Below are 14,251 nucleotides of genomic sequence, written 5' to 3'. Positions count from 1 at the left end.
TCTCACATGTGGACACTTTCAACCAACACAGCCTGCACCGAATGGGAATTACAAAGACTGTTGGTGGTTGGATCAAGGGCTCTGAAGAAAGAACTGAGGAAAGGGCTGAAGACAGAACTGAAGGAAGAGTAGAAGAAGAAGGTCCATCTTCTCCTGTACATGACTTCAGGGCAGCATCACCAGATACCCAGTTCATTCCTGATACTGAGGCTGGCCCTTCTGAGTTTACTAGGATGCCCACACCAGTGCATCAGCCAGAGAGCAGAGCACCTCATTCAGAGTTCAGACTGGCTGACGATCAGATCGAGCATATTTCACAGCGTGTGGCTTCTTTGCTGTCTAGCCAGTGGAGTAGTACTTCTTTTGCACCTGAAGCTACCTCTTCTGATTAGACCATTACTCCCCACATCTCCACTGTATTTCAGATGATTTCAGATCAGTCCGTCAGGATACAGCAGCTTGAGGATACAGTCTGGAGACTTACTGGCAGAGTTCTTGACTTGCAGGGGCAAGTCCTTGCATTGGCCCATCCCCAGCCACAGGAGTCTACTATTGAGGTCACAGACCTCACTGCAGAGGCTGGCAGGCTCAGAGGAGCATTAGAAGGTGGATATGAGCTACTGAGGAAAGAGATCAGAGGATCGAGTGAGCATGCTACCATCCAGTTCACTGCTCTACTTCAATCTGTTTCCAGAGCACTGAACGTACTTGATTCTATCAGACTCACTCTTTCTGTTCAGTCCCTAGCATCTCAGCGTTCTCAGCCTCCCAGTTCATCTCGTTCTCCTACTCGTGGCAGAGGCAGATGGGGTAGAGGACGCACTTCTGATCCATCATCTCCTCACCCTATATCTGATGACTCTGATCATTGACTTATCTAGATCCTAGGAGTTAGTATCTTGTTCTAGGATCTATACCTTGGGGCCATGTATTGACATTTAGCCGGTTGAATTTTATGTATTGAAATAATTGTGATATTAATGGAATCATCTTTTACCTATATTTCTACCACTTTGTAATGATTATATTTTGGTTATATTTCAATCTCTGATACATCTGTTGAAATATTATCTTCTCCTTGTTGTTGTTTGCTGTTGATAATTGCTATATTAAGGGGGAGCAAACATTGTAAAAAATATCTGTGAAAAACTCTAAAGAGGAAGAAATTAAAGAATATTTCAGAAAAAGAAAAGAAAGAGTTAACTATGTTTGATGATGTCAAAAAGGGGAAGAAATTAAACTAAAACAAAAATTAAAATTAGACAAAAAGCAAAACCCTAAATTATGAGAAAAAGGGGGAGAAATTAAACAAAAACAAAGATTGGAAGATTAAAACAAATATTGGAGAAATTAAACAAAAACAAGGATTGAAAGATTAAACAAAACTTTGAGAAAGTTGGTATCAAAATTTGGTATCAGACAGAACTTTAACAAAAAGTCATCCATCAAAAGCAAAATCATGAGTACAATGCAAATAAGTATTTTTTTATATATGCTCTGATATCCAAACTTGCTTTTGAAATTTTACTCACCTTGATACATCAATAAGAAATTTGTTTTACTCTGATACATCCTACAATTTCTTTTAACTTGATCTGATACATGATAACATTTGATCCGATACAGTGTGAAGGTTTCTCTAATATATTATAACATTTGCTCTGATACAGTGTAAAATTTTCTCTGACATTTGCTCTAATACAGTATGAAATTTTCTCTGATACATTATAAAATTTTCTTGCTCTGATACATTATAAAATCTTTTCTGATATCATTGTAAAAAAAAAAATTATTTTTGCTCTGATACATAGAAAAAGTTATTTATCTTCTCTTGCTCTGATATATCTTGAACTCAAAATGATCTAATACCCTTTTCAAATCTTTAAGAAAATGGACAAACTATTTTTGCATTTATATTACATGCCAAAAGAATCATACTCTTTTCAAGCATATACACTTATAATGGATTCTTTTGAAATTAATGCATTAACATAAATATTTTTGTTCAAATGTTTTGTCATCATCAAAAAGGGGGAGATTGTTGCTCCTAGATTGATTTTGATGATTACAAATCAGATTGAAGGGATACAAATAATTTTAAAATAAAAAAAAGTCCTTATGATCTTCAAGGGCAAAATCATAATTTCACTTAAATCTTGATTTGATAGTATCATTTGGTAGAACAAATGATTTGAAATCTATTGGTGAAAATTTTATTGTGTTTGGACTTATATTTTTGAAGTTATGAAGGTTTGAAGTGCATGAGTCGACTCATGAGTCAACTCATGGCACTGTGAGCTGATTGGCACGCAAAAATCCTCCTTGGCATGCTAGTTTTCTGGCTTGGCACGACCTGTGAGTCGACTCATGAGTCGACCCACAAGGCATGAGTCGACTCATGAGTCGACCCCTGCTAATTTGAGCCAAGAAATTCCAGAAAAGCATTCTCTGGTTTTTGCAACAGAGGTCGACTCATGAGTCGACCCCTGAAGCATGAGTCGACTCATGAGTCGACCCCTGCGACGGGAAATGTCAGCAACGGCTATTTTTTTGCCCGTTTTAATTGCCATTTATGCTTCCTAAAAATCCTCTAACGGCTCTTTATCTGCCTAAATTGTTTTCTCTTGCTTCTAATGCTACAAAATGCTTAATTTGATGAAAGAAATTGCAGATTAAATAGCGGATCAAACGTGAAATCAAAAAGAAGGAGAAGAAGAAGAAAAAGACGAGAAAGAGAGAAGAATAGAAGAGAGGATCCGTAATTTACAAGAATAAGCCTGAGATCAATGAAATATCCATAGAGAAAAAGAGAGAGGATCCACAATATACCAGAGAGATTGTGAAAGAGAAAAGCTAGATCTTTCAAGGAGAGAATTCTTCACGCCTATCGTTTCAACCTTGATCTAGAGATCGTTCAAAGCTTTCAAGAGATATTCAATCAACGATCAACCTCTTCTCAAGCATTCGTTCAACCGTTCATTCATCTTGAGAAAATCTGAAAAAGGGGTTCTTCATTTGAGTAAAGCTTTTATTGTTATATTTGCTCATAAAAGGAGCTGTTATTGTATTAATCTGTGCTCTAAATATTCTTACTCTTTGTGAGTTTTTGCTCTTATTTTTGGAGGATTTCCAAAACAAGGAAAGGTTGATCCGAACCTGAAATCGGAGTGTTTTGGGTTTGCTTGTACCCGAGAAACAAGTGATCTAGCTTGGGATAGCTAGTGTCGGAGTTTCCGACGTCTTGTATTCTAGCTTGGGATAGCTAGTGTCGGAGTTTCCGACGTTTTGTATTCGGGTTGAATATAAAGGATAGTGGATTGAAATTCTCAAGTGGGATCTTGGGGAGTGGATGTAGGTGCAAGGTTAGCACCGAACCACTATAAATCCTTGTGTTTGTGGTGTGCTTTATCGGTTTATCTTATTTCTTTATTATATCCTTGCAATACTGCTTTAGGTAATTAATATTGTTTTAAGCCTTTGTTTTGTTCTTCATAAGTTATCTGTTGGGCTTAAAATTTTTAGAAACCCAATTCACCCCCCCTCTTGGGTTGCATAGGTGGGCAACATCGTGCTCAACTCAAACAGTCCTGTGACTCCTCACTAGGACTACCCTGGCCAAAATTTTGCTAAATTGAAACACGACTGTACACAGCTTCTGAACTAGAGTGGTCAATTCCATCTTGACACATGCACCGACAAGTCAAGTACTTGACTACACCCAGTAGCCTTCCATCACTGAATTAGAAATTCAGGTAGTCTAGTGCCTAAGTGCAGTGAGTTGCTTGCAAGTCACCGTGGCGGACTCAGGTCGGAGGGACATTTATACCCATATCCCATCGGAGCAAATCTTGACAGCAGAAATTGCTCTGGAGTCGGTAACGTTCAGTACAGATGTACCCTTACATCTCACCTGTATGCCATATCAGTGTTTCTACACTCCTTGGTTAAGAGGACAACCAATCCATATGGCACACAATGACTTATGCTTGATAAACGTTGTTGTCCTTGATAACAACGTATCATTTGGTCACGAACAGGTTTAAGGACTAAACGACAAATCCTCCTTTGTCGAGTCTAAATAGTCCTAAGGACTTCACCACAACACAGGAGTTCATTAGAAGATGAAACAATTTGTGATGAATAATGTCAAAATAACTTTTATTTATTTATAATTCATATACTAATACAAGAATAAGCACAACCGTCAACAGGCTGACGATTGGCTTTGGGACACTATTTCCAACAATGGGATCGTTCCGGTAAGACCTAAATCTTTGATAGTCCAAACCTAAAATATTTCTAGTCGTTAGTGCATTGAGTCAGAGATCAATGATACCAGTAAGACTGGCATGTCTTATGTATGCTTAGAAATAAGGGTGGTTGATCTCACAACCACTTGTATGGTGACACTAATACAAGGATATGGGTGCTTATTAGAGAATGAGTTCCATGAATTGATCTATGAGAGAATATCATATGGAGTTTTATTTATATGTCAATTGATGATTCTCTAGTGGGAGTTGTGTAAGTGATCCTTAGACTTGAGGTCACTATGGTACCTTGTGTACATGGAACCATATTTTGGTTCACTACCTAGCTTGGTTCTTTGATCCTTATGTGGGGTGTTCTGGATATGGTGAAGTGTGCATGAAGGTTGTGAGTGTTGTGATCCAAGTGGTGTGCCCAAGGCCCAGGGGACCAAGGCTAAGGCCAAGGTCCATCATTCATGAGGGCTTCATGGAGGCTCTAGGGCTAGTTGGGCCCTAGGTTGAAAGGCTGTGGGCCTTTCGGGTTCTTGAGGTCTAGGTTATGTGGGCCTCAAGGGACCAACTCTTTATGGGCCAGGTTTGGGCCCAGAATAGGTGAGATTAGGTCAAGTCATGGGTGTACATGGGCTTGGGTTAACCTAATCTCCCATAGAGTTGGTCAAAGGAGTTTTGGGTTTGGGTCACTTGACCCTGTGTTTATATATACATGCACTATATAGGTTTGATTAAGCCAAAGAATACGAAAACCCTTTCTCCCAAGTCTCTCTCTCTTTTCTCTCTCTCTTCAGCTATTCTCCATGCCCCAGGAGCAAGAAACCCTAGGGTTTCTTGCCGCCAGGTCCATAGAAGGCAGGAAAAGCAGGGGAGGTGCTAGGGTTTTGAGCCCCTCCCCCTTTGTGCCGCCAACCATATTGCCTCTCCCTCTCTTGCAGCCACCCAAACATCAGGTCCAAGACTTGAAATCTCTTGCTATGAGGTTGGTACAAGTTCTTCTCAGATCTGGAGTTGATCTGAGGTCGTTTGAGGCACGGGTGAGATCTCCATCAACAGATCTACAGGAAAGGCTGCAGCAGAACAGATTTGCAAGGTCTGGTTCTATCTACCTTCTTCCCTATCTAGAATACCCCGATTTGAGATCTATGAATTGGAAGACCTTGGTCCAGGCCTGATCTGGTTGGGTACCAGATCTTGAATTTTTTAGAGGTGATCTTAGAGGCATTCTTCATCTGGAATGAAAGGCTGACGAAGAAGACAACAACCAGGCTGATTTCATCAAGGGCCTTCGATCGAGTCAGAAGTCTCCAGATTTGTTCGTTGCTGGTTCTGCTGCACCCAAGATCCATGGGAGGAGTCAGGATCGTGCTCCAATAGTGAGTGATCAATAAGGGATCAGTCACTCCTGATAAGGAAAGCGAACATCCTATGTGATCTTATAGGATGATGATTCTGGAAGTCTTTGGCCAAAGCAGGATGATAATTAGAAAAGGGTTTCTTATCATCACCTTCAAAATAATATACATAAAGATAAGTGATTGAGTTTGATATATTTTCATGTCCACAACTCATCTGAGATGTTGTTTGACTGAATGATTGAATTACACAAGAACTTACCACTGAAGGGTATTTTGATAATTTTTTATCAAAATTTCAAATCTTTCAGATAGTCATGACACATTGCTAGACATCAATCTCGACTTGTGGACTCATTAGAATTGAAAGAATTTGATTCTAAAATTAATTTGGAAGAGTCCAAATTGATTGAGACTGTTCGAGTGACCTAATCTCATCGGATTAGGATTACGTCGAAAGTTTGGATCCACTGTTGGCTAGATTTAAAACTCAATAGGTTACATACTTTAGAATTTAGCCTTAACCTAATCTAATTAGAGTTTAATATAAATTTATAGGTTAAATTGATATGCTAGCACTTGTATTAACTCAAGTTCCCAAATTGATTTAGATCAAAGTGTTTGAGCTAACCTAGACCAGTTGGCTTTGACCTAATGGGATTGAGTCAATTTAAATTGGAATCTTATCCAACTTGAACTAGTTTTAAGTAGAGAAGGACTTCTCTATGCCCATGAGAAGTCACAGCAAAAAATAAATGCCGCCCACCACTTTATGGCATGTGAAGTGGAGAGTCCTTCTTAAAGAAGGCTCTTAACTAACATGCATTGCCTTAAATTCCTGATTAGAAATCCTATGTTTTGTCACAAAAAATTATTAAATTTTTTATGATATGTAGAAGACTAAGATTCCTTCTGCTCCAAGTAATTAGATCATCAAAAATTTACTCAGTGAATTTATTTGGTGCATGGGAAGTTGGAGCACCAAAGGTTGGTGCCCCTTCATCCCATGAGATGTCTTCTGGTCCCCTATTTATAGGGGATGCCCCACATGGCTTCTTATGGTTACTTTTCATTGAGACCAATAGGAGGGATGTGGTAAATATAAGAAAAAATTTGAAAAAATTCTAACAAACAAAGAGAGAATTTTGAGTGGCAAAATTTGTTACAAGGGTGGTGAGATTTTCAGCAAGTGTTGCTTGATTGCCCCAGGATTTGATTTTTTCATATGTTGGAGCCAAAAATCAAATCCTAGGTTATATGATATTTGAAGAGTGTCTTCTTTGTATCATTCTGGTGGTAAGATCAAAAGTAACTGAGCTTTGGTGCGATCATGATGCAAGTTCGAAGTCGGCAGTATTCTTGAAAAAATAAGGCTGCGGCAGTGCATCGGTTAGGAAGGACTTTGGCCAACTTTTGTGTGGATCACTGTTGGAGGACTTTTATGTTGGGGTCTTATAAAAAATACCAATATTCTACTTTTTCATATTGGTTAAGGTATAATTTTTTATCTCTTTGCATGCTTGAATTTGTTTTGATTGTGATCGGCAAAGTGATTCTAAGGTTTTGGGTTCGGCTCGATAGTTTTATTTGATAAAGCTATTGATTTGCTTGTTTTAAATTTTCTAAAAATTACTTTCTACTGCATTATCAAAATTAAACAACGACTTGTAAGTAACTCACTATGTTTTGATGTCAGACTACTTGAATTTCTAATTCAGTGTTGAAAAGTTTTTAGGCACAGTCAAGTACTTGCGAAGTTGGTGTGTGAGTCAAGATGGAATTGACCTCTCCAAATAAGTAGGAGTTAATGTATCATTGTATTTCAATTCAGTAAAATCTTAACTGGGATAATCCATATGATGGATTTTGAAAATTAAAATATAATGTGGATGATCATACTAGGGTTGACAGTTAAACCTTAGATCATCTTGAGCATTTGGATCAAAGGGATGAATTATACAGTAACCATATGTCAATAGATTCTTGAATGATTCTTTGCAATCTTTCGATTTATTCGAACATCGGGTATCATTGCTTGATGGTCACCTTTGATTGGTATAGGAAGATTGTTCTTATACTACTCGCTTAGGTTCAAACCTATGGGGTCACGCTCGAAAGAAGTTTCTGACTGATCATATAGCTGATCAACGATTAAGAATCGTTCTAGGGTAAAATAGTCAATTCAATTGATGATTAATCCTATGCAAAAATTTTCACAAATCAATTCACTAATTGTTGATGAATTGTAGGAGGATTGATTAGTAATTAGATTGCTAATTAACTTAATTTGATTGAGCATTGAGTTTTGGATCAAATCTAAATGAATTGGATTCAATTTGGTTTGACCTGATTAGGTAGAGCTGTCAATGGATCGGGTCCAGATCCGAGATCCATGGGTATTTACCCGATGGATCCGGGTCTGGTATTAGTACTGGACCCATTTACTTGGATCCGGATCCAGACCCGATAAACCATCATGTAAACAGATAGGGTCTGGATATTTAATATCTAGACCCGATAGACCCGAATTATATATATATATATATATATATAATATTATATATATATATAATTATTTTGAACTATTAGATCAGAGATCCAATGATTTAGGATTTCTAAAAGTTTTGAAATCCTAAAATAGTAAAACCCCCGTCGGCCACCCGTCCCTCTCTCAATCTCTCTCCCTCTCTCTCTCTCAGTCTCTCGATCTCCTGTCTCGACAGTGCCTCTGGCCTCTCCCTCCCCTCCTCTCCCACTCCTCCAACCTCTCCCTCCCCTCCTCTCCCACTCATCCAGAGTTCGAATGTCCTGCTTCTCCATCTCCACCATGCGATATGCTTGTCGGTGGCCGGACCCCGACACCAACATGGTGGATGAAGGAGATTCTTTCTCGCTCTCTCTCTCTCTGTCTCCCTCTCTCCCTCTCTCTATTTCTCAGTCTCCCACTCTCCCTCTCTGTCGAGGACTCGAGATCTCTCCATCGAGATCTGCTTCCCGATGGTGTCGAGCCCTCCCTCCTCTCCTGCTCTCTGTTCCTCTCCTGCCGGATCCACTCTACGGCTCTCGGTGCTCTCTCTCCCTCTCCATCGCAAAATCTGCTCGTTGGTGGTCGGACCCTGATGCCAAAGTCATGGATGAAGGAGATCCTCTCCCTCTCTTGGTCTCTCAGTCTCCCTCTCTCCCTCTCTTTGTCTCTCAATCTCCTGCTCTCCCTCTCCATCGAGATCCCTCCATCGAGACCTGCTTTCCGATGACGTCGAGCCCTCCCTCCTCTCCTCTTCACCTCTCCTGTTCTGTCGCTCCACTCCATGGCTCTATCACTGAGCACCCCCTCCCTCTGTCTCATGGCTCACATCACCCCCACCACAATCTGGGCCGCCCCTCCCTCTCCAACGCCGCCCACTACCGGGATCCATCTCTCCACTACTGATCTTCACCATCTTGACTTCCTCTTCATCTCCGTCGCTCATCGGACCTCGACATCAAGATAGCCGATCTGTCACATCCTCACTGATCTACTATTTTCTAGGTAAGCATTGGTGAATATCATGTAGATTAAGTTGTGGAGTATTGTTCATTGCTGTGAATGTATTGGTAATATTCTGTGGATCAATTTGTAGCTATCTTTTTTTATGTGATTTATTTTACTTATTGAATTTGAGTAAATTTTATATTTTTATTTATATGATCATATGATTATATAATTTTTAGATATTTTTTTAGGTTATTATATAATTTTAGATATTTTTTGTGAGACTTTAAATATAAGTTTCGGATCCCAAAATCGGGTCTGGATATTCGAGATCCATTAGGATCTGGGTTCGATACTTCAAGGCTAGATCCATTAAGTATTTGGGTTCAGGTCTGGTACCAATAACTAAGATCGGATCCAGATCTGGATATCTAGGTTTCGACCCAAACCTGATCCGTTAACAAGTCTACGATTAGGTTATGAGATGACCTAATTACTAAGGGTGTTCGATTCCTAATATGATCAGGACTTGAGTTTGATTAATTTTTGATTTGATTAAAATTTAATTAAAACTATTTACTATCTAATTAGATTAAATTTAGTGATCCAATTGGGTTTAACCTAATTTGGTTGGATTAAAAATCTAATTGGATGAGAAAATTATTCAAATTTGAATCTCTTGCACCTTCTTTCTCAATGCCCTCTTATTCTTCATATGAAAAATATTTTTATATAATTTTTTTCATACCTAGAAGATTTTTCCATATTCTCATTTGATTCTTTTTGAATTAAAAATTGGTTGGTTTAAATTTGAGTTCAAATGGGTTTGAATTTGAATGAAAACTTAGAGTCCAAATTGAGTTGGACTCTCCTCTTCATGCCACCACCTTTCTCCATGCATAGAGTATTTTTGCATGAGATTTTTTGCACCATTCTGATGTTGGTTGACCCCTCTCTAAGTTTATAAGATAAAGATAAAGTTTTATTCAAAAGTTAATTCAAATTTGATTTGAATTGGTGATAAGGATCAACCAATGTTTGAATTTGAATCGAAACTACCTCTTTCTTATCCTTATCTTCTATGAGACACCAACCTTAAAAGGGGATCAGTTTTGTGTGAGATTAAGAGTAATTTTTGGTGTGAGAAATTTGAGAGTGGGGATGTAAAAAGTTGAGAGTTGGTTGGGCTTCCATGCATGAGAAATAGAGGAAGTGTTCTTTCTCTCGGGCGTGAGCTATGGGTTCTAGGGTTTTAACTCTAGGTTTTGTGAGAAGAAAATGCAAGAGTGAGTCTTGTCCAATCTTTCACACCACTACCTCCTCGTAAAGCTTCATCTTCTAATCTAAAAGATTTCAAGAGATCCAAAAAAAAAAGCTTGGATCAACCATCCAGAGCTTTCGACGTGAGCTAGCACTCCCGCGAAGGAAGATCCGAACAGGGCTTCGAGTGACATCTGTAGAGTCGATGATCTGTGCGGCTGTTCGACATTAGTGAGAACTTTGTACCATATCTATCAGCAGTGAAGATTATCGAATTATAAAAGGTTGATGAGTTCTGAACTCAACCAATAGATCTAAAGGTTAGATCAATTTAGGGCATCGATGTGATCGATGTAGTTTTCTATTTTATATCATATTTTATATATAAATTTTTTATGTCATAGATTCTTAATAATAGTTTAGATCTGATTTAAGGTATATTTAGAAGATTAAAATATTTAATATTTTATTATTCTGCTGTAAAATTTTAAAAATACATACTTTGAACTACCTATTTTTTCTTCAGATGTATCAGAGCAAGTTTTCTTATGACATAAATTTTTTGCATAAAATCTAATTTTAATTGTTTAGATTAGATTAAATAATTAATTTTAAATCTGAGTAGTATAGTAATTTAATTGGATAGATCCTCATAGCCATCCAGTCATAGGAGAAATCAAGATTTCAATATCCTATTTATCCATTCAATGGGATCTCCTGTGGCATGTAAGGATACTGCACGATCTTTTTCATATGATGAATAATAAAAAAAAATTTAAAATTTTATTTTAGATCTAAAATAATATATATTAAATCTGAAATTAGAGTCTTAATTATGAGATGATTGATTGTAAAAAATATTTTATAAATTGAAAATTATTTTCAAGCACGAACTCGAACCCATATCAGCCTAAAACTTAATTGAGAATTAAGCGATTTAGATTTGAGAATAAAAGATTTAAGTATTAATTTCATAAGTCATGGTTAATAATTAGCTCGAGTCAAGTCCATTTAACTAGATTAGACCTAGGGTTAAAAATCATTGATAATGGATCATGTTAGTAATTGATCAAATCTAATTAAAAGTTAATTCTGATTGGTGTCAATTTCTTCTCTTGATCAATTTCAATAGTTGTAGTTGGTCAAGTTCATGTCTTTGATTATATCAATATAAACTTTGATCATAGCCTGGTCGAATCCAAATCTATATGTTATCAAATTAAAAATGACTAACTAGTTGATGTCTAAGGTAAGTATGGCAACTTGATCGGTGGTCATTAATTAGCAGTTACATAGATTAAGTCTATGTCGAGTTAATAGATATCCCTCCCATCGATCTCATTTACTTGACCAACATGGTAAATCATGTTTTGTTAGATTACTTAATGATTGAGTTGACCCATGCTAACTAGAAAATCAGTATGACTGATTAGGTGCCCCTAGTTCAACTTGTCTTGAGTTCTCTTCATGACTTGTGAAGTCAGTGAGAGATTTATGACTGTTGGTTGACTAATTTTTACCTAATCTTCTTTAATCTGACTTAGTGAAGTCAGTGGAGGATTAAAATTAACTGATCAAATCTTTTCTCTTCTCTCAATTTAACTAATTAAATCTTCTAAAATTCTTAAGTCCTAAAAATAAAATAGTTATGGTGATAACTAGATCATAGCCTCCCATTAAGTTGAGTGATAATGAGTCCAACAATTTAGATAATCATTGAAGCACCACATGCTGGTGCTTATCTGGCTGTCAGAATTATCATTCATAATATATTGATTTAGTTGTGTCTTTTGATAATGTCAGGTTGGCAAGCCACACTCAGCCTGGTCACTCATTTGTTTGATGCACTAAATTCTGGCATGTTAATGGTTGGACCCAATCAGAACTTTCAGTGGAGTACCACATACCTGTTGAAGAGTGTCTGGGATAAAATTAAATACTAAAAATTATTTATGAAATAATTGGTTAAGAACTACCATGGGTGCACAAGGGTTGCCAAGTGACACTCGGCCCATGTGCAGTCTATGTGGATTCTAGTACTACTAAAGAATTAGTATAATTCTTGAATTGAAGGTAAGCTATCAATTCAAATAAATAGTGAGAGAATCTTTTAGATTAAAATATATCTTTAGGCTTAATCAATTTATATACTAATTTTCTGTTTTCTTTTTGCATATTTTACACTTGTCACCTATTACTATTAGATTCATAAACTGATGGGATCAAATTTTATAGCTGGTATGAAAGCTCAAAATTTTTGGACATGAACGAATTTTTATTGTTGAATATCAGCACCTAGAGCCAGCTCCGAACGCACGTACATGATCAGAACACTTATCAAAAGGTCAACGACCAACTATGATTTGTTTATTTGCTGCGTTATGAATGATAGTTCAGCATCATTTTGAGAATGCTCTGCCACAGGATATATTGAAATTTTGAATGAGTCTTTGGCAATCGACATGTTAAGTACAGATAATTTGTTATTTCAATTCGAATGAGGAAAGCATCATCACTGATCATGTATTGTACATGATGAGATTTTGCTTAAGCAAGCTTGACTTTCTCCTGCATGAGCAGTTGGAAAAGATGCTATTCTGAACTTTCTATCCAAGTTTACCTCCCTTTTCTTACTCATTTTCGAATGACAAAGCCTGCGTCAACTACTACGGTTTGCTGGGTTGCTGCAGAACTTTGAGAAGGATCACCATCTCCATAAGGAGTCAGGAATATTGTTGGAGGGTCTTCTTCTGAACGACATCTTTTAAGAAAGAGAAGAGAACAAAAAGACAAGAAAAGGTACAAAGTGCTGGGCACCAAGCCCTATTAGATCAAGAAAGGGGCACTGGAAGAGAATTATCCTTAATACATTACCTTCTGGTATCCGAACAGGCTGAGAAAAAGCAAGTTGTTGCTGGACAAGGTAATTATATGATAATACCTTATAATTTTTAATTTATGATTCTACTACCTGGGTATTAGATATTGAAAGCCTTTTTATATTGCAATTCTTATAGGATTTGCAGGTCAGTAGGGATTTTGAAGAAGGCGTAAGGTTTCTAAGTGGAGATGGAAGACTAGTTTCAGTTCTAGCATTAGGGACTATTAAGCTTGTATTCAAGTCTAATATAATTGTTCTAAGTGAATGTCACTTTTGTCCTTTTTTTTATTGAATATTATTTCTGTAAGCCTTTTGGTCATGTACGGTTATGAAATTTTAATAAAAAAATAATTTTAATATCATTATAAATGGTGTTAATGTGATAAATAGACAGCTGAACAATGATATTTATATATTGTCACAACCTGTTAGTGTAATGTACACATCCAGCAAATACCCTAGAATTAGTAATGTCTCCAATATCTATCTTTGGCATTGTAGGTTAGATCATGTTAACCAAGAACAAAATAAACAGATTGACACGAGGAAATCCTCGAAGTCAGTAATTATGAATCACTTCCAATCTGTGAGTTCTGTCTTCTTGAAAAAATGATCAAGTCAAATTTTACTGAAAAAGGTGAGTGAGCCAGTGAAGTTCTAGGTCTGATACATATTGATGTATGTGGACCGATGAATACTAGTGCCAGAGGTGAATATTATTATTTCATTACATTTACAGACAACTTATTAAGGTATGGGCACGTCTACTTAATGACACATAAGTTAGAATCGTTTGAAATATTCAAATAATTCCGTAATGAAGTAGAGAAATAAAGTGAAAAGAGTATTAAAACTCTTCAATCCGATCGAGGAAGAGAATACCTCTCCAGTGAGTTTCTGACATACTTAGAAGAGAATAAGATTCTCTCACAATGGACCCCTCCTGGAACACCACAGCATAATGGTGTATCGAAAAGGAGGAATCGAACCCTGTTAGATATGGTTTAGTCAATGATGGGCT

The sequence above is a fragment of the Elaeis guineensis genome, chromosome 4, assembly GCF_000442705.2.
Source record: "Elaeis guineensis isolate ETL-2024a chromosome 4, EG11, whole genome shotgun sequence".
NCBI lineage: Eukaryota > Viridiplantae > Streptophyta > Magnoliopsida > Arecales > Arecaceae > Elaeis > Elaeis guineensis.
Note: the sequence above shows the minus strand (reverse complement) of the source record.